The sequence below is a fragment of the Semicossyphus pulcher genome, unplaced genomic scaffold, assembly GCF_022749685.1.
Source record: "Semicossyphus pulcher isolate SPU_LCO1_2020_fin unplaced genomic scaffold, fSemPul1.0.p SCAF_24, whole genome shotgun sequence".
NCBI lineage: Eukaryota > Metazoa > Chordata > Actinopteri > Labriformes > Labridae > Semicossyphus > Semicossyphus pulcher.
In genome coordinates, this window is record NW_027211698.1 from 8518670 (window position 1) to 8545949 (window position 27280).

Here is a 27280-nt window from a genome sequence, read left to right on the forward strand (position 1 = left end):
CTCACAAGGGAGAAATAGGTCACATCTCCCTGGATCGCCTCGGTAACCTCTCGGTTCATTATGATCATGTTTAATGAGTGAGAGGCTCTTCATGCATTTTTCAGCTTTATATGCGCTGCATACATTGTCTTTCAGTCGGTAAGTGCCCCCCTTTTTCTTCCAATGATTACAAATAGTCTGTGCTGAAATATTACAAATACGACGCCTCGATTTGAGTTATAATTGTAGTTCTACCCGAGGCGAATCAGCGTAATTTCGAAGGCAGGTTGCAGCTGTTACGACGCATCTTTTCCTCAGGTTTCGTCAAAGTGAGATCAGTGGAGTCTGAAGTATTGCATGTGACACATGAATGAGCAAACAAATTATGTCAAACCAGGGCTGATCGGTGTAAATTATGGAAATACAGCATTGTAATAAATGTGGCAGAAAACTCCTGCAGACAAATCAGACCAATTAGTGAATTTCAGGAAGATTTTGTCACAATGAGATAATGGAGAGACAGATGGATGAATATATGTATATTTTGTGAGGGCTTGGAAAATGTCAACCTTTAATGTAAAGAACTATTGTGAATAAATTAACAGACATTGGTGGTATGGCTATTTGATGCCTCCTTCATGCCCTTTTAGGGCAAACACATTATGTCAGGAGAGGCTGCACACCTAGCTGCCGCTAATGTTAGCTTAGCTTATGTTGAAGTCCGGACTCCTCCAGTGCTCATCCTTCACAAGGTGGTTATCAGAAGCTAAATTATCCGCTAAGATTTTCTCCCAGGGTGGTTTAAATCCAGCTTGTTCCACATAAAAAACAAGGCGCGATTTGGGGGCTGCAAGCTAAGCTAGTGCAATCTTTAGCTTAGCTTGTTTCTCTGATAATTTAAGATCATGACTAAAATCGTTCTTCTGGATAGATTACTTAGCGTAAAATACAATGATGTGGCAAGAAAGGCAAAGAAAGTAGTTGGCTGGAAATATGCTAAAAACTAGCCAATACTCTGTTCTGACATACTACGACAAACATGTGTCTGAGAGCTAAAACGTGTTGCTAATGCAGGCTGATAAAAAAGGAACATATAGTCAAAGCTTTGTATTAAAATGCAAAATAAAGAGTTAGTAATAGATAAGGTCAACGATAGTGGCGGGAATCGCAGGGTAACTCACGATACAATGCGCGATACGTAGCCCACGATAATATCACGATACAGCGATAATTGATACATTGTAAGACAGCATATAATGATACATCACGATATCTGATCTGCTTCTTCAGCCAATTAATTTTCGCTCACGTTACCCTCATTCATATCATAAGCGCAACCGCGAGGAGTCATGAAGTCGTGGCGCGGCGAGTCAAAATCGCATTGCGATATTTGGAGCCAGCCTACCGATAATTGTATCGGGACGACAATCATTGCCGCATCGATATTTTGCCCCGCACCTCGTCAACAAGACCTAAAGAACTGTCCATCAAAGACAAGACACAGCACAAAAGACTGATACCATTGACATGATAATACAGCCTGAAACCAACCCTTCTGATTTTGTGACATCACTTAAGGCTGTAAACATTCCACACTGCAGTATTTTTCTCCACTTAAATAGATATATAAATAGAGATAATGCTATTCAGGTTGTTAACTCAAGGCTTTGGTGGTGTGGAGTAAATGTAGGATCTATTTTTCCTCCGTTTTCATTGTGGTTTACACAAGACCTGCTGAATCGCTAGAAAACTACAGTCATTATTGAATTACTGTATGGAACACGCATGAAATAATAATGCTTTCAGCCGGGGCGCATGTATATGTGTATAGTGTACTTACGCCTGTTACATCACAAATTCATAAAGCTTTCATGGAGAGTGCACAGAAGATAAATTATATGCAGAACGATGTAGCGACAAGACGAGGCTGGGCAGAGATATAGCTACAGGTAAGAGGATTACTCTGTCCTCTTTGGTTTGTTATAGCCTCGGCCCTCATCGTCATTGAAGCCCTCCCCACCTCCTCGCCACTGTCAAAGGCGAGGAGAGACAGGCCCTTGATGAGAGCACCTTTTGATCTCTCTGCTCCTCCTCCCTCCTTTCTCCCATCCTCCCCCTCTGCTGGGGAGCTGTCAAGAGTCCACCACGACCTCGTCTCCAGGCTCTTTCATCCTCACGCCCAACGCTTCAAGGAGGCGGCTCGAGTCCCGGATGGACCTCGCCGCCACCCAATGTCTAGCCGCAACCTCCCTCCCATCATGCCTTGGGGTATTCGCAGTTTTCTTTCATTTAAGCGCCGCCATTAGTCAGCATTGCGGGGCTCATTCTTCACTGTTAACAGCTAATTGTTGCTCCATTTTAGCAATGACGCCGTAGCGTATGAAGGCGCTATGATTGATGCGGCAGCATTGATCATGTTCACACATTAAGTGTGCATAACAAACACTTTATTTCTCTGCTTTTCTGTTTATTTATTGAACTGTCAGCACTGAAACTGCCAATCAATTCAGACCCAGGGGGAGGATTCAATCAGCCTTTGATTCAATCTTGTTATTTACACTCTGTACTCCTTGTTTACCATCTCCCCACATGTCTCGCAGCAGTATTTCACTTTAAAGCACCAGTCGGACTTGTAGCTAGCTTGCGCGAGTCCTCCCTCCAGCTCGGCATTTGTGATCATCCCATGAAGGGAGCCGGCGACCCGGGCCGACGCTCCAACCAAGCAATGAACCGAGCCCCACTCGAGTCCCTCGTGCTATTACATATTCAATTAAATTTGTAGTCTCCTCGCTGGTAATAGTGATGAATATGCAGGGAGTTAATTTCTTTGTGTCACAGGCTCCCAGGAAGGAGACATTAGGGGTTGACAAAGCGTGGGAGTTGATTGGCTGCTTCGTCGCCGCGGGGGAAGCTGGTGGAGGTTAATGTTGCAGGCAAGGACGAGGTGTAAAGAATGAGGCATTCGCAGGCATTAGGGAAACTGGAACGCTGTGAATCGCTGACATGGGTCAGAATGAAATAACACATCTGAGAAGGAGCTTCCAATAAGGACGGCTGACAGTGGTAGCCATGACATGAGCAAAGGAAAAAAAGGCGTATTTGTGTACACTATGTATATTTTCTTCTTGAGGACGTGCAGGTGATTAAATAAATGAATGAAAAACTGAAAATTCCTTGCTTAGGTTGCCTTCACTTCTCACATTTTGTGAATGAATCTCGGCCGCAGAGTAAAAAGGCTAATTTCACACCCTGTAATTTGTAGTTCTCATGTTGAAAAGCAACAGATTAAAAAGTAACAAACGTGGCAGCAGTCATTAGAGGACCTGAAAATGTGACTACAGCTGCCAACAGTGTGTCACTGCAGAGCTGTACTGTGACAGAAGTAATGAAAGAATGGTTTAAAATGAAGTAAGACGCTACAAAGTGTATTAGCTGTGTCTCAATTTAGGGGCTGCATCATTCAGTCTATGGAGGATGAGCCATTCGTAGCCTGTGTAGACGCTAAGGCCGAACTGAAATGAGACGGTCTGGTCTACGGAGGATTTCCAGCTGTTCCCGCCCACTCCTGTCGCCTAGCAACAGGTAGCTAGCAGGCTTACTAGCTAGCATAACTAACGTCAGGTAACTTAACCTATTATTTTAAAGATAATTTGTTTCAAGGCTCCTTAAGTTTACATGTGTATCGCTAGCTATTCGATTGAAGCGTTATTCCTCTGCCGCTTAAGAGTCCGAATCTGGTTTTAATTGGCGCGCAATGAATCTTGGGATACGTTGCACCTGATGGCCCGGGAAAAGGGGGGCGCATTTTTCGGGCGCATCTGAAGGAGTCTTCGAAATAAGACGGCCTTAAACGCACCGCTGTGATGCATTGGGCCTTCAAATACAGCCTCCGAATTGAGACACAGCTACTGACAAAGCAAAGCGATCCGAGACTTACACAGGAATTGATCAGGTTTTGCAAGTGGTACCTGCAATGGCATGATATTTTCTGCCTACTATTTTGCTATTTCAACATTATCGCAACATGAGCATTCGCAATAAACACATGGCAAAGGTCTGAAATTATCGCAATCAATGAGAAAAGTTATTTTATGTAAACAAGCCCAGCTTTCTCACTCAGCAGGCAGAAATGTTACATATTGGACAGAGCCCTTGGTATGATGGCCATGCTCTCACACTATTTGAATACAATCAGATGAAGCCCAAGCTAGCTAGCAGCTACCTTCAGAGTCATTGGTTAACAAACTGCATGTTGCAAACACAGGTATTGTTTAAAACATTGGTTCATGACTGGTCTCGCCTCAGGATCCACCACCGCCTCCTTAATGACAAACCGAGGCCCAAATCTCGATGGAACGAGATGGAACAAAACATCACAGTATGCCAGCTTCACAAAAGACAGCAGTATAATAGTCAGCCAACATGGTGGCAGTGCTTAAGGGGAAAATATTCGCTCTACAGAAATATGCTAAAAACAACAACATAAATGCGACTACTGTCGGGCTCGTCAAGTTTGAAGAATGTAACTGTAGCTGGGATTAGCCAATCAGTGGATACATGGAGTGTGATTACTTCTGCACTAAAACTACAGATATGAACAGTTAAATACATGTACCCTAATATAACAATGTTTAACAGTTGCCACTCTCTCTGTCCTGTCTTTGGATATTTGTTGGAAGAGGTTCAGATTGTTTAAACATTTGAAAACTAATTTCCGAAAACATAAATGCACGAACCTCTCTAAACTCAAAAGGCTGTATCTTTTTGGTATACGACAATGATGCCACTGAATGGGTTGTTTGTCCATTATTTTGAGGGTCTGGCTGTTTAAAGATGGAAGGTTTCTGGTTGTAGAGGTTGATGCTTGAGCCCATACTGACATACAAGTGACCTACAATAGAAAGCATGAATAGCTGGGCTGCTTGAGTTGGTATATAGTGCTTAATATTGAACATGTTGTGCAGGCCTAATGGGGACCTATTTTTAGGCATGTGTGACGTCCACAGTTGGCTCTTGATTTTCCTCGTTGACGGTTGCTTTCCTTTTTAGACTGTTTGCCTTCATCTGAGCGTCGTTTCGTTTTCTTTTGTTGTATCTGTAGTCGTCGATCTTTTCTTTGTTTGTTCAGCCATAGTAGATTACTGTTTACTCGCAGCACTTGCAGATACCGGGAAAGCAGCCGCTTAGCTCCGCCTACCCTCTCTGGCAGACCAACCACTGCTGGGTGATGGAAAACGCGTCACTAACTGGGCGCCGCTTTGGATTTTTCCTTGGGCTTTCATCAGTGCATTTTATGTGCAGCAAGGTTCAAGGCCAGCTCAGACTCTCTTCTTCAAGTGGACAAAGAAAGATCCATCACAGACGTTATGTGCCGAGGTAGAAAGATAACACTAACTTTATGTAATCCAGTCATATAAAGTGACATAACTGTGTGATGTGTGTAATTGTTCAATTACCCCACTATGATGTATTCCTGAATGTATCCTTTGAAAAAGGCGGCCGGCCATGACTCACAACAGATTGCGCTCAACATGAAAGGGATTTGTTAACTCCTGTTCCCAAGTTATCGCTTCTCTTTCAGCGGAGCCATTAAATCTTCAGAGGGATCGATGGCTCTAAAATGTGTGGAGACTAAAGTTGTGAGCAAGTAACAAACTCCGACGAGCTTAAATTGCTTTCCACCAGACAAATGTCTGACCCGATAATAAAAGTGAGTCTGCTTTTTAATGTGCAAACTTTTAGCTTTGATGGATCATTGGTTCACAGAAGCTGATTTCAGCTTCATTATCCTGACGTCTGTGAAGAAGCACTTTGTCTCCTTTAGATGTGAAAGAAGTCATAGGATGAAGAGGATTCAAAGTCGGATTCCAGGTAAAGAAAGTGCAGCAGAGGTCAGGCTTAATTACTGCAGCCAATCCAGAAACAAAAGCTGCTGCTAAAGCTGCCAGGTAGCACTCGAGAAGAAAGTCTCGCATGAATCGATACTCGATCCCAGAGAAATACAGCAACAATCTGACAGGTTGTTGATATGTCAGTGAATTAGATCTGATCTTAATATCTTGTATTTTTGTCACATTTTATGCTCCTACTGTTTGAGTATTAGGAGTGCCACGATTCTGCAAATCTATCAGTTTGGAATTTAAAGCTCCTGTGAGGAACTTTCCGTTTGTGTTGATTTTGGCGCCCCCTGTGGACAAAGCCGTACCTCTCATCTCTTGCTGATTTTGTCCTGTGCACGCTTAAGTGGTTTTTAACTAAAAATGTCATCCTGCTTTGTTTAACAGTCATATGTATCACTCACTTAAAATGTTTGCCCTGTAAAATATAAACAAAGGCAGCGTGCAGTTAATCGCTTTATCTGACACCTACCCCCCACCAGCAGTTTCAGGCATTAAAAATAACTATATAGACATAATCAATGTTGTTGCTGATGGTCTGGTTTGCTTTTGTAGCTCATATAGAGTCATCAGAATTAATTTCAGTCTGTTTCACGATCAGTGAAAAACTCCTCACAGGAGCTTTAAAGTCCCGATTTGATTTTGATTTTTTTTTTTAGGTTTTTTCTCTGAATTCTTACTTTAAGGGGGGGGGATATCATGCTTATGACATATATATAATGTTACAATGTTGAATGTTCATACTAAAGTTTCAAATCTGTAGGCAAAAGTATGTTGGAGTAATCCCACAGTTTCTTCTACATACTGCACTTTGTGATGTCACAAAGTGCAGCCTCAGCAGCAGAAGAAAGTGGGCTCGTAGGGGCGGGGCTTCTCAAAGGGACAGAGCTGAGTCATATCAGGCAGAGGCTTTATGAGGCACCGGTGGAGTTTTTGTAACAGTAAATTATGCTAAGCTACTCCACAGGTATCACAGAATGAAATATGAAGCTTGAAATTAGCATAGTACCCCCTTTTAATATAATATTACAAAATTCTGACTATTCTCAAAATTCTGAGAAATAAGTCAGACTTAAAAAAAAAACATCAGTGGCCCTGATACTCTTCCATACCGCTGGTATTATGCAAATGACAATATCCCAAACTTGAAGCGAGTCTTTATTATGCGGTTTATTTCTCCGTACATATTGTAGACATTACTGAAAAAAGGTCACAATGAGCCACAAAGTGAGAGCATAGGTTGAAACAACTTTTAAAAAATTACCATGATGCATGTCTATTAAAGTAAGTAGAACACAGACATGGGCAGTAATAAACAAGAGCATGTAAACAGCATTATCTGTTTGGATAAAGTAAATTAGCTCTTTCTGGTTTTGGGCCTGTATAAAGGATATTTATTAAATGGGCCAGAATATGTTTTTACCACAGTTTTTTAGACACGGGGCCTTTTGCCTGTTTTCTGTCAGCTCTTAACGTTGTGAGACAAACAAGTAGGGGCACCGGTTAAGCTCTCTGTTGAACTTTATGTTGTTTCTCTGTCTTCGCCGTCTCCGGCAGTGACCGCAGGGTCTCGTAAAGATGTTGCAGGCTATTGCCAAGCTACGCTGTGTCATCTCTGAAGTGCTTGTTTTTCTTTTTAACGTGGATTAATAGGCGAGAGCGCAGACAGAAGAGACTGACAGAATCCACACTCCTGCTTTTGATGTCAACGATCAAAACTGAAGGCTCATTCCGAACTATTTCAAGATGCCACTCTGATTTGGCTTTTGCTTGTTCCTTTCCTTTTCATAGGTCTCTAAAAAGGTGGAAGCATACATTTAGACATATAAAATGAATATAAATAGACATTTTTAGCCGTGAGAGATTGTCGAGGAGTAAAAAAAGGCCTTTAATCGCATCATTCTGGGAACACTTCTCTTTTGAATTGACATTTCAATACTGGATTTTTCCTCCCAGACGTTTTATCTTGACTGCTTTGCCTGCACTGCAAGTAGAACCAGTTTATCTCCCAAATTTCCCAGTCCTCTATCTTTGTCGCTGGCTGTGAAAATCGATGATAGCGACAGAGCGTGAGCGGGGGAGGGCTGCCAGAACGGTGTCATCCAGAGGGGCTGATGTCACCTCCACTGTACCCTGCACCGGGAGCGCTGCCAGAGTGCGACTTTTAACCGCTGAATCAGCCGGCGCTCGGGCTGGCAGCCATGGTGATGTGCGCCGTGGGATGTTTCTAAGTGTCATTAAGTGGCATGGATGAGCGTTGGTTGTGGCACACACACACACACATACAGACACATGCTGTACCTGGCCTAGGAATCAGAGGAGACACAGGAAAAGAAGGTCAAATCTTAAGAAACAGACTCAAAGACAGAGGGATAAAGAGGAGGGATAGAGGGATAAAGGCAGGTTTTAAAGGAGGAATAAGTGTGAGGGCACACTGGGAGCAAACCTCAAGAGACACCGAGGGTAAGAACCCACAATGCAAGGTGAGAAATTGAGAGTCAGAGTGGGAAGCAGAAAGAAAGGCAACCGAGTGAAGTCAGGCTGACTCATTCCCCGAGGCGCATCTCAAAATGCTCTTTCGTCTTCTGCTCTCCGTCTGAGTCCACAATAACAGCTCAGCGCTGAAAAGAGAAACAAATAACGGATTCATAAAGAGCTGTGTCTTCTCAGCAGAGGTACAGTCGCGGACGAGTCTCCGTCTCTGAAGCAGCTTTGAGATAAACACTGACGGCGTTCTTGGCTGGGAGTTGATAAAGCTGTTGCTATCGGCTCTGCTGTACCACGCCGCACATCACAATGCCCAACTTTCATGTTGGGGGATTAGGAGGGATCAGTTTTCTGGATCAATAGGATTATAGCTGTCGTTAACCCTTCTGAGACGGAGGAATCACAACCTACAGAGAAAAGATGGGTTTGTACACATAAAGAAGTCTGTTTCAGGGTGGAAGGAGGACGCTCTGCCAGTACTTCGCACACTACAACAAACTGTTACTCCGAGCAGGAATGATCTGTTCTTGGAAGCAGACAAAAAAACAAACTGCCCACGGCACAACATTACCAAACGAGAGAAAAGAAAGCTCTGATTGTTCAGAAAGCCTGAATAAAAAAATCACTCTGTGTAATTGGCCTGCCTTTCTTCTTCTTCCTCTCAAGAGGTAGAAAAGACGAGAGGCATGCTTGCACAGAGAGCACATGTCTTCTAGACTTACACAATAATTGGCTACTTTGCAGGGCACATACACCAGTCAATACGGAGCATCAAATGCACTTTGAGGTGCTTTCATCCAATTACGTTCACCGAGGCGCAGGCTGTTTAATATGGAGTCAGAGGAGGGCCGTAAAAAAATGTGTAAAAGGAATAAAGAGTGATGTTGAAATATGAAGAGGAAATTGAATGCAAGTAAAAAAGGACAAAATATAAGTATAAAAAATAAAGATTAAAAATATGAATTACAACTTTTGAAAATGTGGAAATAAAAAGTGAAATAAATAAAATAACAAATAAATGTGGGAATATAACGATAAGAGAATTTTCATTATTATTTTTTATGTATTTGATTTTATATATATTAAAAATATGTATTTATTTATTTTACATATAAAAATTATAATAATATTCTATTTTTTGCTGTATTTTTATTTTTTTAATTATTTTATTTCTTAATTTTACATGTGGAAATATAAAAACAAACAGGAAAGAATAATTAACATTTTCATTATGATTATTTATTTATTTCATGCTATATATACTTAAAATATGTATTTATTTATTCGATGTATACACATTTGTCTATTTTGAACTTTTTAAACTTTTAAAAAAAAATTTAAAAATTATTTTATTTCTTAATTTTACATGTGGAAATATAAAAGAATCATTATAAGAATTTTCATAATTATTATTATAATTGTTGTTATTATTTTGTTCATTTCATTTAGTATATTCTAAAAAGATATCTTTTATATGTTATAAATAAATATTCTGATTTATTGATTTTTATCCCTTTATTTTTCCTTATTATTTCCTTTAGCTATTTCTCAAAGGGCCAAGCTGTCAATCAAATTGCTTTGGGCGGGTCTTTCTGCCCAGGCTGGATTTTAATCAGTTTTTTTATCTTTACATTTCTGCTTTTAATTTTTTTTTTTAATTCTTTACAAATTATTTTTTTGGGCGCACTGATGACTCCATAGTTTAAGTTACAGCTTGTAGGTGCCTTTTTATAGTGACAGAAGAAGCAAGCAGAGAGGAAAGTTCTGTTCTGTTGTCTATATGCAAAGACAAATGCTTTCTACTTTTCTACTATTTTCCAATTATAATTTGACACATAATGATGTTGGTAGTAAATGTAATCTACATGTACAGTATGGAGCAATAAAACACTGCTCTGGTACAGGTGTATTTGCAGTACTTGATTAGTGTGTGTGTCTGACTCTGAGTACTGCTCCCACATCACTCTCCGCAGCCGCAGCAGATGGATGCCTGAGAAATAGCCAGGGAGAGAATTAAGAACAACAGCTGTCAAATCAGTGAGCGGGAGAAAAAGACGGAGTTGAAGAAGAAGAAGAAGGATCCCTGAGAATTCGAACAGTCGCACCTCGCGCAGGTAAAGCCGGATTGACATTCAGCGAACGGCTTATTAGGAAATCTCATGGGAGTGGAGAAGTGATTATCCTGAACCTGTCAGCTGCAAACTGCATGTCAAAATGCCACCCAGGCATTTCCCCCCTCCAGGTGGCTGACGCGTTGCTGCACTGCAAACTGAACATGTGTTCATGAGACTGATGGCTGATGGGGGAGTTAGGGGAAGGGGTGGTGGTGGATGGGGGGTGTAGATGGAGGCCATATAATACCCACAGAAAAACACATTAAACATTAACTCTTAGTCCAAATGAGAACAAGAACAACTGAAGTGTGGATGATTCCCGCCTGTCTCCTCATGTCTATCTGTCAGGGAAAGGATTTGTTGCACAGGGAGCAGCTAATAAGGGGTGTGAATGGATGCAAGTGTGTCATCATGTCTCCTCCTCCCCTCTTTATGCTGTCACTCTGCGCTGTTTGATCAGCGCAAATCATTTATAATGTATCTCATCTTTTTCGTAAGTGACGGCAAACCACCTTTCAGTCACTGAATAATTCAAGTGCTTTACGTACTGTTTACCAGGTCTGACATGGTGGTCCTCTTTAAAAGTTGCCAAAAGTCAAGAAGGCAGGTCCGATCTGATATGGGGCTGTATATACTCTCATTACAGTGTACAGTATAAGTTACAATGCTTGACAGCGTACCTACAACCAATTCGTCACGAAAACCTCACAAACCACCTCTCAACATTAGCACAGCAGGGTTAGCCGTGCTAGCTAAAAACACAACATGCTAACTCTCCGATATGAAAGTCAAATAGCTACATGCTAAGACAAATCAGGTCCAAAATCTTACATCTGCTGTTTTAAAAAGGGAACTCCAAATTTTTGTGTCTGTTCAAAACTACAATTAATTTTCAGCTTAGCGCCACAACAAACTTCCGTATCAGTCTACATTAGTGCCTAATCATTCCCTGGCCCCGCCCCCTAAACGTGACATAACAGGCAAGACTCCCAGAGATGTGTTACAGGCGTTCACCCGCTCTGACTGCGGAAGCAGATAACGTGCCAAGTGTTCTAGCAGAGTTTTAGGGTGTAGTTACCCTGTGCAGCCTCCATAGTTTAAGGAATCGTAAATTTAGGGCAGAAAAAGTGGCTTTAGGAATTAATGGGAATTAATTTGGGATTTTTTATTTATTTAAATTTTTATTATTTAATTGTGTTTTGTTTTTTTTTTAATTTTGAGGGTTTTTTGGCCATATCGACCCCCCTTAACCTAAACTATGTGGTCCAATTAGTGGACACCTTTGTCTACATGTTAGAACATTGTGTGCAGATAATAAAATGATGAATGGCAAATGTCTACTTAGACATACAAAAGGTTGTGTGATTGTGGTATAAATATTCTCCTTGTAATCCTGACTCACGGACAGAATCAAATCACAAACAATACAGAGCTAATCAAAAATGGGAAATTGTTTATTAAGTTGAAGTGTGCATAATAAATGAACAGGAAGTACTTCCTGCAATCAGCGAAAGTCGTGCAACGGAATGATGTAGAGGTGACAAACTAGCAGCTTGAAAGACGTTGTTCTAAATTTATAATGAAGCTTTTCAAAGGTAGACTGATTTTTGTTTTTTGTTTTATTTAATATTAAGTTATTAGGGAAGACAAACTTCCAAGAAAAGGCTGGACCCACTAACTAAAAAAAGAAGTGGAGTACACAGAAGATGCAGCGAGTAAAATAATATGATGTTGTGGTTAAAAGCAGTAACAGTAAATCATTACTGCTTTCACAACATGAATGTATCTCACTAGTCCTTTATTCTTTATTTAAATTAAGACATTCACAGCATTGATTTAAAAAAGGCAAGCTCTTATTTTATGCCAGTCTTTTTCACAGCTTTAAAGTGTTTAAATTACCATAATCCTATGAAGCTATGATCATATATGCCACTGGGTTTAAACTTCATTTAGCATTTAATCAAGTATTCTGTTGGGGTAGTGTTTATTTCTTAAACTTTAAAGCCTCAACGAGATAAACTTGGAATTAGCATAGGGAGAACTCGGAGTGCAAACTTTTAAAGGATACTAAGTGAAGTGAAATTATCAAGACGAAACGTTACAAATTCTCTTTCATGTTGACTTATCTCGTGAGTTTAAGATCATAAACGGACAAATTCCGAGAGGTCAGTTTTATTGGGCCATTACTTCCAAACCCAAAAGATTGTGGATATCATAATCAACTTATATGACTACTCATGTTTTTTGGAATACGTCTCTGAAGAAATAAAGCTGAACTCAAAGATCTGTCTTTTGAAATTGCACTTTGATACCGATAAAAGCCGCTTTTCTTGGCTGATACTGAAACCGATAATTCACATTTTTGAACTGTAAAAAAAGTCACAACCTTTAGTTCATGCCATCCTGAGGATATGAAACACTAAGATGTAGAGAGCAAAGATTTTATATTCCATAGGTCTTGGAACCCTCGCAGAACATATGCAGATTGTAAACATGTTGTCCTCTGAAACTGTAACATACATCCATATCCGTGACATGTTGTCATATTTATGTAAACAATGGAGGCAGAGACTGTCCCCTTTTGGTTTTGGGTACATATTGGACAACACGTAAGTTAATACCGATATATACCGCTATCGATATATACCAATATATAGTCATATATACCATAATATACCGATATACCCCGATAAACATTGATATAAACCGATAAAAACAAAAAAATACGACATATACTGATAAATTCCGATATATACCGATTTATACCAATATATACTGATATATACTGATATATACCATAATATACAGATATATCCCGATAAATATCGATATAAACCGATAAATACCAAAAATACGACATATACAGATAAATTCGATATATACCGATTTATACCAATATATACTGATATATACCGAGGTGTACCATAATATACTAATATACCCCCATAAACATGATATATACAAATAAATACCATACATACGACATATACTGATAAATTACAATATACAACGCTATATAACGATATATAACGATATCTACCGATATCTACAGAGATATACCAATTTATACCGTTATGTACTGATATATACCAATATATACCATAATATATAAGAATAATAAGAATAATAATATAGGGAATATACCTTTGAGGATCAATAAAGTGATTGTTTTTCTTATAACAATATATCCCGATAAATACGACATATACCAATAAATATGATAAATAGGACATATACCGATGAATTCCGATATATACTGCTATATACCGATATAAATGTGAAAGGCAAATTACAGGTGATAACTTTTTGGCCCTGTATATGGTGGTCTCTATTGATTACCATGGTTGGAAATAAAATCAAATAAGAGAATATACTGTGTGCTACTCGTCACAAAAGCAGTGTTTGTAACATTTAGATTGGTTGCTCACCATATGATGCGTCGCTTCAAATGATGCTTCTGAGAGGAATCGTTGGATGTCATGATCTTCTTTCACCTCGTTAAAGATGGTCCAGTGTATCCTATGCAAAAGGAAGTAAGACAGAAAGCATTAAAGCACCTTTTCTTAGCATTAAGGGAATTCCAGAAGCTCTTATCATGTCTGGCACTATACTTCCAGGTCAGTTCACTCAGTTAGGATTCTGCCTAAAAAAAAATGCTATTTGACCGCAGCAGACATTTCCAGCTGTGCTGCTCTACTCAGAGAAGACACCCAAAGAGGACTTTTCTCCTCCGGGAAGTTCGAACAGCAGGTTTTTCGCGGGTCATCTCACTTTATGCTGCGACGAGCTCAAATCAAGCACTGACAAGACGAAGTTAGTGACAAGAGGGACTCAGGTAGAAGTGAAATAAGGTGTTTCTGCTGGGATCCAGTTTCAGGTCTGCTGCGTGGCAGCACTTTGGGTCTCCAATTAGGGATGAAAACGCAGGATTGCTGACAAGTGTTGTTTTATACTTTCAACATGAGCCTGAAATAAGTTTTTAATTGGAAACTCTGGGCGTCAAACTGGCTTTTAAAAAATCTATTCATCTTCCATTTCTGCATTTATGACGTTATTTATTTACATAGGCGTTTTAATGCATCCCGAAAGCTGCAAAATTTTATGCTAGCATTCTGATTTATGAAGCAGAAAACGTGGAGTTATCTTCAGGAAATCCTCCTGGGTGCTCTCCGTCACCTTTATTATCCTCCATAATGTATTCTCTCCGGAGCCACCGCCGATTTTTCATTTTGATGAAGTGACAGGTTGGACTCTTTTCTTCTTTAGTTTCCATTTTTAGGAGAGAATTGTTCAACGCTAAGATACAGAAATGAGAGTGTTAGTTTTGATTTTATGGCGACATATGCTATGAAGGAATAACACCAAGCCAAAGTTGTCAATATGCAAAACAACATCCAGTGTATCTGTATTGTGTTGGAAGCTGCAGAGGACATATTTCCACTGGAATTGTGTGGGGGATGAATGCACGGAGCACATGTGAAAGAAAAGCGATTGTTTCCGTGGCGCTTGTGTGTGTGTGTGAGGCGGTTTTGTATGCAGGGTTGGACGGTGGTTGAGGGGACTGATTAGCAGCAACATCTTGTGCCAAGCTACTTCTTAGCCGCACTGATTTCACCCAGCTATCTGTATTCATTTATGCATGGAGCGACTGTGGAGGATGAGTGGTGTGCAAAACAGAATATTTCTCTTCATAGCGTGTCTGTCTCTCGCTGTGTATTCTCCTCTCACTACTGCTATCTGCGCTGCCTTCATTCCCTTTGCTGTTTCAGTTCAATATTGTGAGAAATAACATTTAGATTCTCATTTTGTAGTTCTTTTGTGCACGATTCAGGACTAGAAGGACTACATTGTGGGTTTTTTTCTGTTTTTTTTTAATGCCACTATAAAGCCACCCACTGCTCAGGAGCAGCCTGACTGTGAATCATAACTGAATGACTCTGAGAGGGAGCAAAGCGCTGTGCATTACATATCATCATCAGGCTTTCAGAGCCATTCGCTCCCAATTATGCGCCTCATTTTCGAGGTGGGGTTCGAAAAGGGAAAAACAAAACGTGGACATGTGTGAACATGCCCTCAGAACGGCTCGTTGGTTGAACAGATTTGACTTTTAGGAATCGCAGACGTGTTAATCAGGCTGATTTAGGGAGGATTTCTATTTCCAATGTGATTATTTGCTATCCAGGCCTGTTTAACGGTCTGTTGGATAAACTATAATTGGTCTAAGAAGGCCTATAATTACTTATCTTTCTGCCAAAGTAGAATCAAAATATAATGAAGTTGCTTGATGTAAAATTGCACACTAGGGAGCAGGAGAAAAACAAGCCTTTAAATACAGTTTGTAAATGTTCCAGGCTTAGGCGCAGCGCCTGAGAGTTTTTGCGGAGCGCCTAAGCCGAATGATCGTAGTAAGGCAAACAACGGTGAGCGTTCTATCGGCTGATGTAACTGCAATTACAGCATTACACTGATGGCCGGGCCGATTATCGGCATCTGCCTTTTTTTTTTACATAAAAAAAAAAATTATTATGATTTTTTTTTTTTTTTTTAATCCGACGGCCGATAAGAGATCAATTTAAAACTGGGTTATTTTGGCTCTAATGCATATGCTTAAAGGCATTTAAACAAAGTTAAGTGTTGGAGTTTGTATTATTCAAAATTTTGACACCAATATTTTCACTTTTACTGCAAATGAATATCGGCTTCAAATATCGGTTATCGGCCTCCTTGATTACTAATAATCGGTATCGGTATCGGCCCTGAAAAAAACATATCGGTCTATCTCTAATCATAATCCAGTGTTTCCGCTGCATACATTTTGCAGCGGCAGCCCGCCACAGCAAAATTATTGCCGCCACTGCTTCGGATTTCTACAATGAGTCCCGAAGTTTCCTCTGCGGAGATTTCCGCTCCATATGAACGGTCGTTCGCCCGCCATCCTCGTTGAGGAAGGGCACTGAAACAGTGACAGGAGCCACAGGACGACAATCACACGTGAAGCCGTGGCAAACCAAATAAACAACAGCGGGACCAGTTCACTCCTCGGTGTTCTAACGGTAAAAGAGGGTCAGACATCGAACGCTCTCTGTCCGCACACAAGCATATGCAGTTCTGTTACGCAATGTAAACAATCCTATTGTGTATCTCCGTATGTCCCTATTGTAAATGTATCGAGTGTCCCCGTCTATAAAGCTCATCGATCGTTTTGATCGCTACATCATTAATAACGTCCCTCGTGCACACGCAGCTCACGTGCTGTGAGAACCGAATTGCGAGAGTCAACACAGCAGACAGAGACAGCCAGAGAGAGGGGGGCGGGGCCAGCAGCTGTGCAGAGAGCAGAGGTGCAGGTGTGGAGCAAAGCAAAGGGATCAGATTAAAGTAGATTGTGAATTAAATCTTAATAAGGTGAAGAAGAGAGTTCAATTAAAGTGTGGAAGTAAGAAATAACCGTTTAGGAAGAGGGTAATCCAGACTGAGTACATGTGATGTGAAAGAAGAAAAGTGAACGTCTGTGTTTTTTAGCTACAGGTAAGGCAATGCTTTGATATTTTGTGATTCTTTAAACATGTGAATGTTGTTTCTAAGCACGTCCGGTTTCTTATTAAGTTTTCCTCAACATCCGAGCAGTGTAACGTTTCCAGCTTCGCCGACACAGCTTGAAAAATGGAAATAAGCAATTACTTCTCGAAGCGAGTTCGGGAGGAGAATTAAGAGGCGAGTGAAACGTTGCAGACGCCATCTGATCGTCACAGGCAGTTAAAAAAAGTATGACTTTACATTACTGACGGGACTGTGACAGTGCGCAGGCACAAGACATGGAGGGGACCGGTGATGGCGAGGGTCAGAGTGCAGGGCGAGGCGTCAAGACGAGGGAATCTAGTTTCCAAGTCGTTAGAAAAAGATGTTTGCACTATTTTAAGGGCCAGATCTTCTCACTGAAATTGTAGTATAGAGAACACTATCACAATTTATGTCTGCACAGAACAATACAACACTCCTTATGCATGATTAGTATAGGTTAAGACACCCCTGTATAACAGAGTGTGTTGTACGGTGGCCATCGAAGGCCTGCTAGCTGTGTAACTGAACACATTAGCTCTTATGTTGTGTTGAATTGAAATGTGAACAGTGGCTTTAAAGAGAGAATTTAAATGTTTAATATATTGTTTTAAATCTGATGAAACTCTCTGCAAAAAAAAGAAGCATCTTACAACATTTTGATACCTGACTGACGACCCCGAACAAAACTCCTGACAGCTCCATAGCTGCTTAAGCTAACGTTAGCTTCACAAGCTGACAGGACGAGCTGCTTCACAGCCCCGAATCCTGGAGGTCTCACTTCACAGCGTCTGACAACTCTGCGTGCCAGTCGCCTGTCATCACTCTCAAACACTAACAAGCTACCTGCTAGCTAACCGTCTGAAGCCCGACATGAAGTGATGTGCTGGATTGTTTGGGTAGAGAAAGACTCGTCACTCTGGTGGGTCGTGTACGAACGGCAAAAAAAAACTGTCTTTTAAAAGTCATGTTGAGGAGTGTTCTTTCGTCTCCCACAGAACCAGCTTTGGCCAACGGCAATGTGCACACATGTAGGAGACAGAGCAGCTTTGTTATATTCTCAAACAAATGTTATTAAAGATAAAAAGCTGAGTGACTTGGTAGAGATTGTAGAATTCACACTAGCTGGCTTCTCCTTTAGCTATTCAACACACTGCTGATGATGCCGAATAAGGCCTGGCTCAGACTAAAGGAGTTTTGGGCCAATTCACACCCAATTCACCCCTCCTGTCAGCCAGAAGAGAAATCTGGCAGGGATCTTATGTCAGTACTAATCTTCGGACCAGATTCTTCTGGCACTGTGAGGAGTTTACAGATCCAGTCTTAAACCTCCAGTCTTAAAAGCTGGATAATTATATGACAGTAATTTCCAAGAGCGGACCACAACAGCCGATGAGGGAGGAGTCTACAGGAAGATGGACCTGCTACAGTGTTTTCAAGCAATAGTAAATACTCTAGCCCTTGAGGCTAACGTTAGCTAGCATACTACTGTGGACAGAAAACAAACAGGAACAATCCCATCAGCACTGTCAAGGTTCCTGCATGTTTTTTCTCACTTAAAAGCATTATTAGTCTGTTGAATAGGGGCAGGAATTGCAGGGTAACTCACGCTACGATACGGTACATTACGATACAGTATGATACGACACGGTGCGATACAGTATGGTGCGATACAGTACGGTGCGATACAGTGTGATATAATGCGGTACGGTACGATAAGGTATGATACGGTACAGTGCGATACGGTACGGTATGGTTCGGTGTGATATGGTATGGTATGATATTGCACGGTACGATATGGTGCAATACTATACGGTACGATACGATACAATACGGTACGGTACAATGCAATACGTGATATAAGTCAGGACGACGATATATTGAGTCAGGACGACGATATATTGCCATATCTATATTTTGGCCCATCCCTACTGTTGAATCAGGTCAATATCATTTTAAAGTCCCATAGTCGAATGCCTACCTAAGTTGAAACCAAGCGGCAACTTCTGGTGTTAAAAAAGAAGCCAATGCCGAAGTGCGAAAAGCTACAGTTCTATCGAGTGTCCTCTTGAGGCTGGCTCCAGTACAACAAAACCCCAAAGCCCTTATATTAAAAGTCTATTTTTACAGCTGAAAAAAAAACATGTTTTCAGCCTGGTACAAAAAAACAGTAGCTCCGCTCTCTCCTCATGATAACTGTAAGGAGGTGATTTTATATTATTTTTATAACTCACCCAATTAAATTATATTGAGCTTAAAGATAAATGGCCAGGGTCACTTAGGTAACAGGTGAATACTGCTGGCTGTCAGCTAATTGAGTCACTTAACTCAACCTCCAAATCTCAAACTTGCTTAATTTACGCAGTCAAGAAACCAATTGGTGACGTCATGGTGACTAAGTGCACTCTTTATACAGTCAATTGTTAGAGCTAAAGTTTCCCTGGTTTCCTGTTCCCTGAAATCCAACTCCTTCATATTCTCATACAATTGATTTCAGAATTTAAGCCCTACATGCAGCTGTGACACATTTTCTTCTAAGCCTTTTTTCTTGGCTTGCCTACATTTAGAGGTGACCAGGTTTAGCAGGGCTGCAGGGGCTTCTACAAATGGAAAACCCCATGAAGTCAAGAAGTGGACCTGCTCCGCTCGGTTCGCTGCGAAGAGCGGCACTCGCACGGTAATGACGGCCCTGGCACAGACCTCCCTGCTCGCTCACTGCCACGTTTGCTAACATCGAAACATCAGCAGCCGAATGTGTCACTGAATGTGGATGTGGAAAATAAATACCCACACACAGCTATGCAAACTGAACAGATGCACAACACAACAGAAAAAGCAGCAGCTAAAGGCGCAGCCGCGACACCTTGGCGGCTCTTCAGACTCCCAGTGACAAATATATTGCAGATATATTACTATGAAGATTAGCATTTTGCTCCTGGTGATTTTGAGTGAATATTTAATAACCACAAGATTTCATCAAAATACCTGCAGGGCACATGGACTCCAAAATGAAATATTACTCCTCATTTTCAGCATTTACTGGATCAATATTCATCAAGCTGCACATGCTGGTATCTGCCTCTGATATTATCGCGCAATCTAGATAATGCACTTTTCAAAATAAAAGGCTAATTTAAAAGCAGATGGTGTAGAAAGGTGTAGTTCCTTCACTATCTATGCCCGAGTGAAGCAGCGGAGAGAAATGTGTGCGGTTCAGAGAGGTAAGCCAAGTGTCCCATCGGCCTCATTAAGCAACTAAATAATGATGACAGTAATGACAGTAACTGTAAAAGGGAAGTGAATGGCAAAGACCAATTAAAGGAAACACCTGAATAAATGAGGGAGACACAATTGATGCAGAAGCAGGAAACAGAGGAAGGGTAATCTTTCCGCAATAATGCTGTTTATCCCTCCAGTGGAGTTCTGCAGACGCTGACATTCAATATGAAGTGATATAGTTCAGTTCCCAGCAGTGATTTGATTTGTTTCCAGAAGAAAAAAACACTCATGTGCTGAGTAATGCACTTCAAAAATACCCAGCAAAAAAAGGCTTCTGTCGTTGATTGAATATTCACCGATAAATAGAGCAGGGAGGATGTGTCGATGTGGGGCTGCACGCTGATGGACACATTGATTGGATTGGTAATTCGAGTCTGTCTTTGGGAGTTGGGTGGACAGGGTGTTAAGCATACATCACACACTCATCATGCTGCACTTTGTGTAGTTTAATCAGCTGGTTTAACAAGTTAGTTGTGTTGCAGGTTTCATGCTCTCTTTGCATATTTTTTTTTCTTGCCCTGAACACAAAATACCTCCAAACAACCGAGGACGAGCCGTTTCCGGGGGGACCAGTGTTTCGGTTAAACGAGTGGCTCTTCCTGTTTTGGTGCAACAACAAGGAGCGTTCAAAACGCGGCTTACGTTAGCAGCCTACATGACACCTTTGCACAAACAACACTTCAAAGACGTAACAGATACGTATGAGTTCTAATGAAATACAACAAAGAGGCTTGCACAAGGACGGCTACGTATTCTCTATTCTCAGCTGCTGTAACTATGACAACCACAGAGGCATTGGGCTGAAAGTCGCCAGTTAACTAGTCACTTGTTGAACTGAAACCCCGGACTCTGTTGTTTACTCTTGCACTCTAAATTGCCGCTGCAAAGCAGGCGCTCAGGACATGACATGCCAGCTCCCCCTAAAGTGAAGCCATAACCTCTCCATCGCCCCCTGGGGGAGTGGCTGTTAAACGTTAATCAGCGTCAATCAATTGTTTAATCGCGGGAAGCCACAACCGTGATTGCAATTAATATTCGATTAAATATGCAGCCCTGCGTCAATCAATCAATTTGTCAATCATCAGGAGATTCAATTTAGAAAGCAGGCGTGTCAAAAGTGTTGTTAGCGTTTTATTTTCTCCCATTTATTAGTGTTATTTTCTCCGTTTTATAGCATCGTAAAATGTTTAAAGATGTTTTTTATTTCTTCCTTTGGTCTAAAGGTCACATGACCTGCGAGACATGTTACAGATCATCCTGTGTTACTCAGGCATTGACTTTACTTGGCCAGGACACCTACACAGAGTAAGGGACAACATAGCTTGTGTTTGGCGTCTAGACTCCGACCTCATCGCAGATTTTTGTTACATGCAGAAATGTAAGGTGATGAGATAATATCTTAAACCCCCTCTGGCAGGAGCCTGCAGGTGGACCATTTGGTGAATGTCCTCCCCTACTCTCTCCTCCCCAAATATCCTGCCTCTCTTCAGCTGTCCTATCAGATAAAGGCACGAGAAAAATAGGCCGCCAAATTGGGAGGAAGTGTTTGTCAGGTGATTACGGAGAATGACGCATGTCAAGTGTGACATCAGTGCAGCTCGATTGCAGCCGTCGCTCCATATTTAGGTGATCCATTAGAACATTTACTTAATATCCGATGCCATCCCAATTAGTGGCTCTCCCCCTGCTTTCTAACACTCCCATACCTGTGCTTTCTGACAACAAAAAAGTACATCTATTATTATACTTTAATCAAAATGTAATCAAATTAAATCAATGAAAATGAGGCCTATTCCAATTGCCTTAAATTCTCTGAAACATCGACTGCGTGATCAACCGCTCCAGATTCTCGAATCCAAATGCAAAATAAACTCCCAGACAACAGATGGAGACAGCCCTGACTCACACCAAGCAGACAGAGATATGCACTATTTCCCGAGATGCAAATGAGTCCCCTGGACGCCCGAGGACCCAGTTGGACGGCAGCTGACAGCGTGCGTCAGCGTGTGCTTGTGGTCCATCAGCAGGAAATCAGTGAGAGTTTAGCAGCTCGTCTCCAGGCGCACAAAGGGCTCATGTAGCGTAATGGATTCTGGATGACATAACTGTGGTTTATTGATAACATTATTGATGACTATAAAGCAGAATATCTGTACTGTAGTGTTTAGAAGTCCCTGGCTTTCATATTGTTGTGTTTATGAGGAGAATGTTGTTTAGAACACAACGTCTCGATGATCAGCTTCTGGCTTTGTGCGCGCCCAACAGGGAGGCATCAAACACAACGGCGCTAACAGTCTCCAGCTTTCTCTCCATAACTGAATACAATAAGACGGCGGCTTCAAACTCAGCATCCAAATGGAGCCACAAACAGCTCACGAGCCATTAAAGAGTGAGCAGTAATGCCGCGCCTCCCCGGTACACACCGCGTCTTTTGATTTATGATTGGTCTAAACTACTCGCCGTGCGGCGTTAGCAGCCACGCTGATGTTTCCCCCGAGACGCGTCGCAATAAAACGAACTGCCATTGTTTTCCCGCGGAACTGAACAAATTGCCTCATCAAAGCCACAACATGGGTCCTCCACCTCTCGCCATTAATCAGCGGGAGAGACGGAGGCGATGGGAAATTCTTTTTGGAGTTGGGAAGCATCAGGCTGACGAGTTGGAGGAAGAAGATGAAGCGGTGTTGTTGCCTTGAAACGTCTTCATACTGTTTAATCCGCATGATTTAGTTTCACTTTCTGAGTGACAGCAGGCGACCCTCTGCTGGTGTTAATCCCTGACCTGTGTGTCAAAGACAAAGGCGCCCAGCTAAGTGTCTCGCATTAGACACGCCGTTGTTCCAAATGACACCCAGCGATGGAAATCTTGCCGCCGCCTTTCGGCCTTAATATGGAACCGATCCATAAATGAACGCCGCCACTTTGGGAATAAATTAGACGTGCTCGGGCTGAATGCTAATGCCCGTGTTAACCTTTGCTAACAAAGTTCCATTGACTTTTCTAAGACGAGCGGGAGAAGACGGCCCGCTGTAATTTCCACCCAACTGTTCTTTTAATAATTTCCCATCCATGTGTTCAGTTTTTCATTTTCTAATTGGGATGAGAGCTGTGAGGACGAGACACTTGAATTTCATTAAAGTACCAAAGATGGATTTAATTCCACACGCCTATGTGCGGCATGATTGTGCTATTTTTTGCCCAGGCATGTGTGAGATCTTGAACTAATTGCGTCTGTGTGCAGAGGGCGGGCGCCTTTATTATTCTTCAGTGTTCTGATGAGCGATTGGAATCTCACTATGTAAAAATGCACGCTGCAAAAACCAACGGAGGTTAGCTTAAATCAGCGTGTGTGTGTTGCAGCTGCAGCAGGGGAGGGTTTGTGTGAAATGTGAGTTATGCAAAGAGTCCGCTGCTTTTATACAAGAATAAAACAAGCTATTTCCCCCAAGTGCAGACCTGAGGGGCCTGTTAACCTGAACACACAACATTCAGACGGGCAGCAGTGAAACTTTCTGCAAGGCTGAGTCCTCTCAAACTAACAGGAAGCTCACACACACACACAACAGGGTTTCCATTTAGCCTTACGCTGTCTGAAATTTCATTAGGTTCGATGATGCCGCAGAGTAAATAAATCCACCTCAGTCAGTACGCGGAGTTCATTCAGAGAAATAAGTCGGTGTGAGTCTTAAAGCCCTGACAGCAGATTTAAAGCAGACTTTTCCACACACGTGACTGTCTGAGGGGAACAGATCCTATTTTCATGGGTGTGTAACGCCGAAATCCTGCTGGGACTGAAAGAGATGAGATATTCTTTTTTTTTGTTTAAATCAGACCATTTTTTCAGCGACTAACTAGATGAGAAAGCTTGATATTTTCGTGTAAGCTAATTAACAAGAAACACACTCAACAACCAGGGTTTGAAAGAGGATCCCTTTAAAGGAAATAGTTTGAATAAAGAGAGAATGAAAGGGCACATTTAGCACCAGTTACACATTTGAATCCCTTTTAAATGAAGGATAATTGAGGGCCTGTGTCCACTAACAGCGTTTATTGCGCTAGCAGCGCCTATTTTCTATGCAAAACCAATGCAGATCAGTGTTCTGACGCCCTCAGCGTCAACTGTTTTTTGTCGCTGTGCTCAAAAATGAAAAGATCTTAACTTTTAAAACACCGCCGCGCTCGTCAATATCACTTCTTCACCAGTCAATCAAAATCAAGAAGGGGCGGGACTAGGGATGGGCATCGTTAAGATTTAAACGGTATTACTACTCTTATCGATACTGCTTAATGATCCGGATATTAAGGGTATTCCCTATTGGTTCTTTTTGTTATTTTTTAAGAGAAAAAAAGAATTAATTTTCTGAAATATTAAATAATTATTCACAGCAAAAGAAACAGCAGTGTTAAGAACAAATCACTATCATAGAGTTCAATGTTGTGATGATGTAAATATCAAACAAATTAAATTAACAATTATTTCCTGCAAAAGAAAATACAGCGGTTTAGAGCAACACGGGTGGGGCGTGCAGGTAGGCTGCTAGCACACATACCTGACGTATATGGTCCAACGAGAGATGAACTGCAAGCTCCGGTGCATTTCTCCGCCTGTATTTGACGCACTTCAGACACATGTTTGGACAGACTGCTCGTGTTGTGTGTGAGAGCTGCACCGCCCGCCTGCACACAGCCTCCGCGAGAGATATCTCTCTTTTGGATTGGGAATATGCATCAGTGTCTGATTCATATTGCAAATTAGAAACGGTTGGTGACATTAAATGTGCAAGATAACGTTTTTGTAGCAATAATAAACTTAATTTCTCTGGGACCGAAAGCAGCACCGATAACATCGGGAGCCTATCAATATTCCGGTAATTCATAATTTGCTAACTGATGAAGATTATTGCAGACTAACATCAGTCTGCACTGCAGTTTAAGCCAATATCAAGCAACTGACGGGCGGCTGTGGCTCAGTGGTAGAGTTAGTCGTCTCTCAATCGGAAGGTTGGGGGCTTGATCCCTGACTGCTGCTGTTACATGTTGAAGTGTCCTTGGGCGAAACACTGAACCGAAAATTGCTCCCATAGATCTGATTGTAGATTGGCACTTAGGCCTTTGCCATCAGTGTGTGAATGTACTGTAAAAGCAGCTTTGAGTGGTCAGAAGACTAGAAAAGCACTTTCCGCAGTGAATTAGAACACACTGTGAGGGGACAAAAAGTAAGCAGGACTGCGTTGCTAGGATATGTGAAGAAAAGATGTAATTGTTGGTACATACATCCTTACAAAGGGGAATAAGATCGCATGGATCAGACTTTCAGTGTGCTCCTGCATTGGAAAAACTGCCTTTCTGAATCCTCAAATAACCTCAAATCAAGGAGGGCACAGCTGAGTGAAAGTATGTTTTCAAACTCAAGCTTCATCCCTTCCCCAAAACCCCTTAAAAAAAAGATTCTTTCTGTGAACCTCAGCCACTAAATCCCGGCTGCCAATCCAGCTCCAATCCCTCTCACACTGAGAGCTTTCCTCACAAAAGAGCCATTCCCACTAAACTCCCTGAATATAAAGAGTGGGCTGTGAAGATGCATGTCCGCGCTTGATTGCTGTCCGTTTCTCATAATTACTCTGTTACACTTGTTGCCCACGGAGCGAGGGGTCGCCTTCCACGGGGGCTGTTGTCGGCTCACCTCTATCAGCCGAGGGTGCAGGGAAATCAGCCGGGGAGAGGGGGAATAATGGCGTTTGCATGCCTGCCGCCTCGCACCTCAATAAACACAGAGAAATGTAAATAGTGAGGGCATCGCTCGGGCGTGATTGCAACAGAAGTGACCTCCTGCCTCGCAGAATACGTGGAGCGATGAAGGGGAGGTTTGCATTACAGAGGCGTCTGCTTTCGGCCCTTTATCGGCTTTAGCAGCCTTATGAAAGAACTGTCAACTTCATCAAGATGTTGTTGCCCTGGAAAATGTCACTTCAAAAATAACCTCAAATAAAAAGCTCAAAGCGATAATTCCAAAGGGTTACAAATAAACTCAACGCCGCCGCTCCATGGGAACCAACATGGCGACAAACATTAGCTGCAGCCGCGCTAAGCCGGGGCTTTTTATTGCTTCTGAGAGTTACAGTGAAAAGAGTATTATAAAGGCATACACTGGAGATTACGCCGCTAATCTGCTCCGACAACCACACTGTCATTGATTATTAAAGGCCCAATCTATAATCCAAAAGCACACAGGGGAGGCGGGGGGGATGCCGCGCGGCTGGAAAAGCCTCTGTAAGCATTCATTTAGTCTTTGTTTTAATACACAGAATGGCAGCTGGGATGGTTGATAACAAGTTGGTGATGTAGCTTTGGATGCAAATGTGCTTGTAAAAAAAATATAATTCAGTTATTTGTGCAGAAAAAAGACGATTCCTGAGTCGCTAATCCAGTTTGTTCGGTATTTAATTACATTTTAACCCTTAAAACGCTGCAATAGAAATGGTCGGCCCATGCCTACAATGGTATTTTGGCTGAGAGTATCTTCTAATTCTTAATATCCCTTGAATCCATACTGCTTAAGCTTCTTGTATCATATATACTGTATATTTATTAAAAAAAATACTGTTTCTTTAACAATTTCGCGAAATAATCTCATGAAATATTCTTATATAACAATTCTGACTGTGGAGACATAGACGCACGGCCAACACGCCGATATCCGCCGATATAATTAACCGATAAAATAATGGGCTGCTGCATACTCGATTAAATGCCCGACCTCGGCGCAATGTCCCCGGCGCGAAGAAGAACTGCGCGGCGCAGCGTGATGACGTCACGTGTGTCTACCTGCAGCATGAGAGAGTTAGAAGCCAAAATGTCCGTGGTGTGGAAGTTTTTCAAAGTGTCCGAAGTAGATAGCAAAACTGCTATTTGCAATGACTGCTCAGCTTCGGTGATGCGAGGAGGAGCCAAGGCAAAGTCTTTCAA

General features: G+C 41.6%; 1 protein-coding gene across 1 annotated transcript in view; it reads right to left on the reverse strand.

Annotated features, from left to right (window-relative positions):
* LOC138603565 (beta-1,3-galactosyltransferase 1-like) overlaps positions 1 to 27280 on the reverse strand; it is a 118493-nt gene that overhangs the window by 67355 nt on the left and 23858 nt on the right. Inside the window, exon 2 of the mRNA XM_069675416.1 lies at positions 13906 to 13996. The gene's annotated coding sequence lies outside the window, so the exon portion shown is untranslated. The remainder of the gene's footprint in view (positions 1 to 13905; positions 13997 to 27280) is intronic.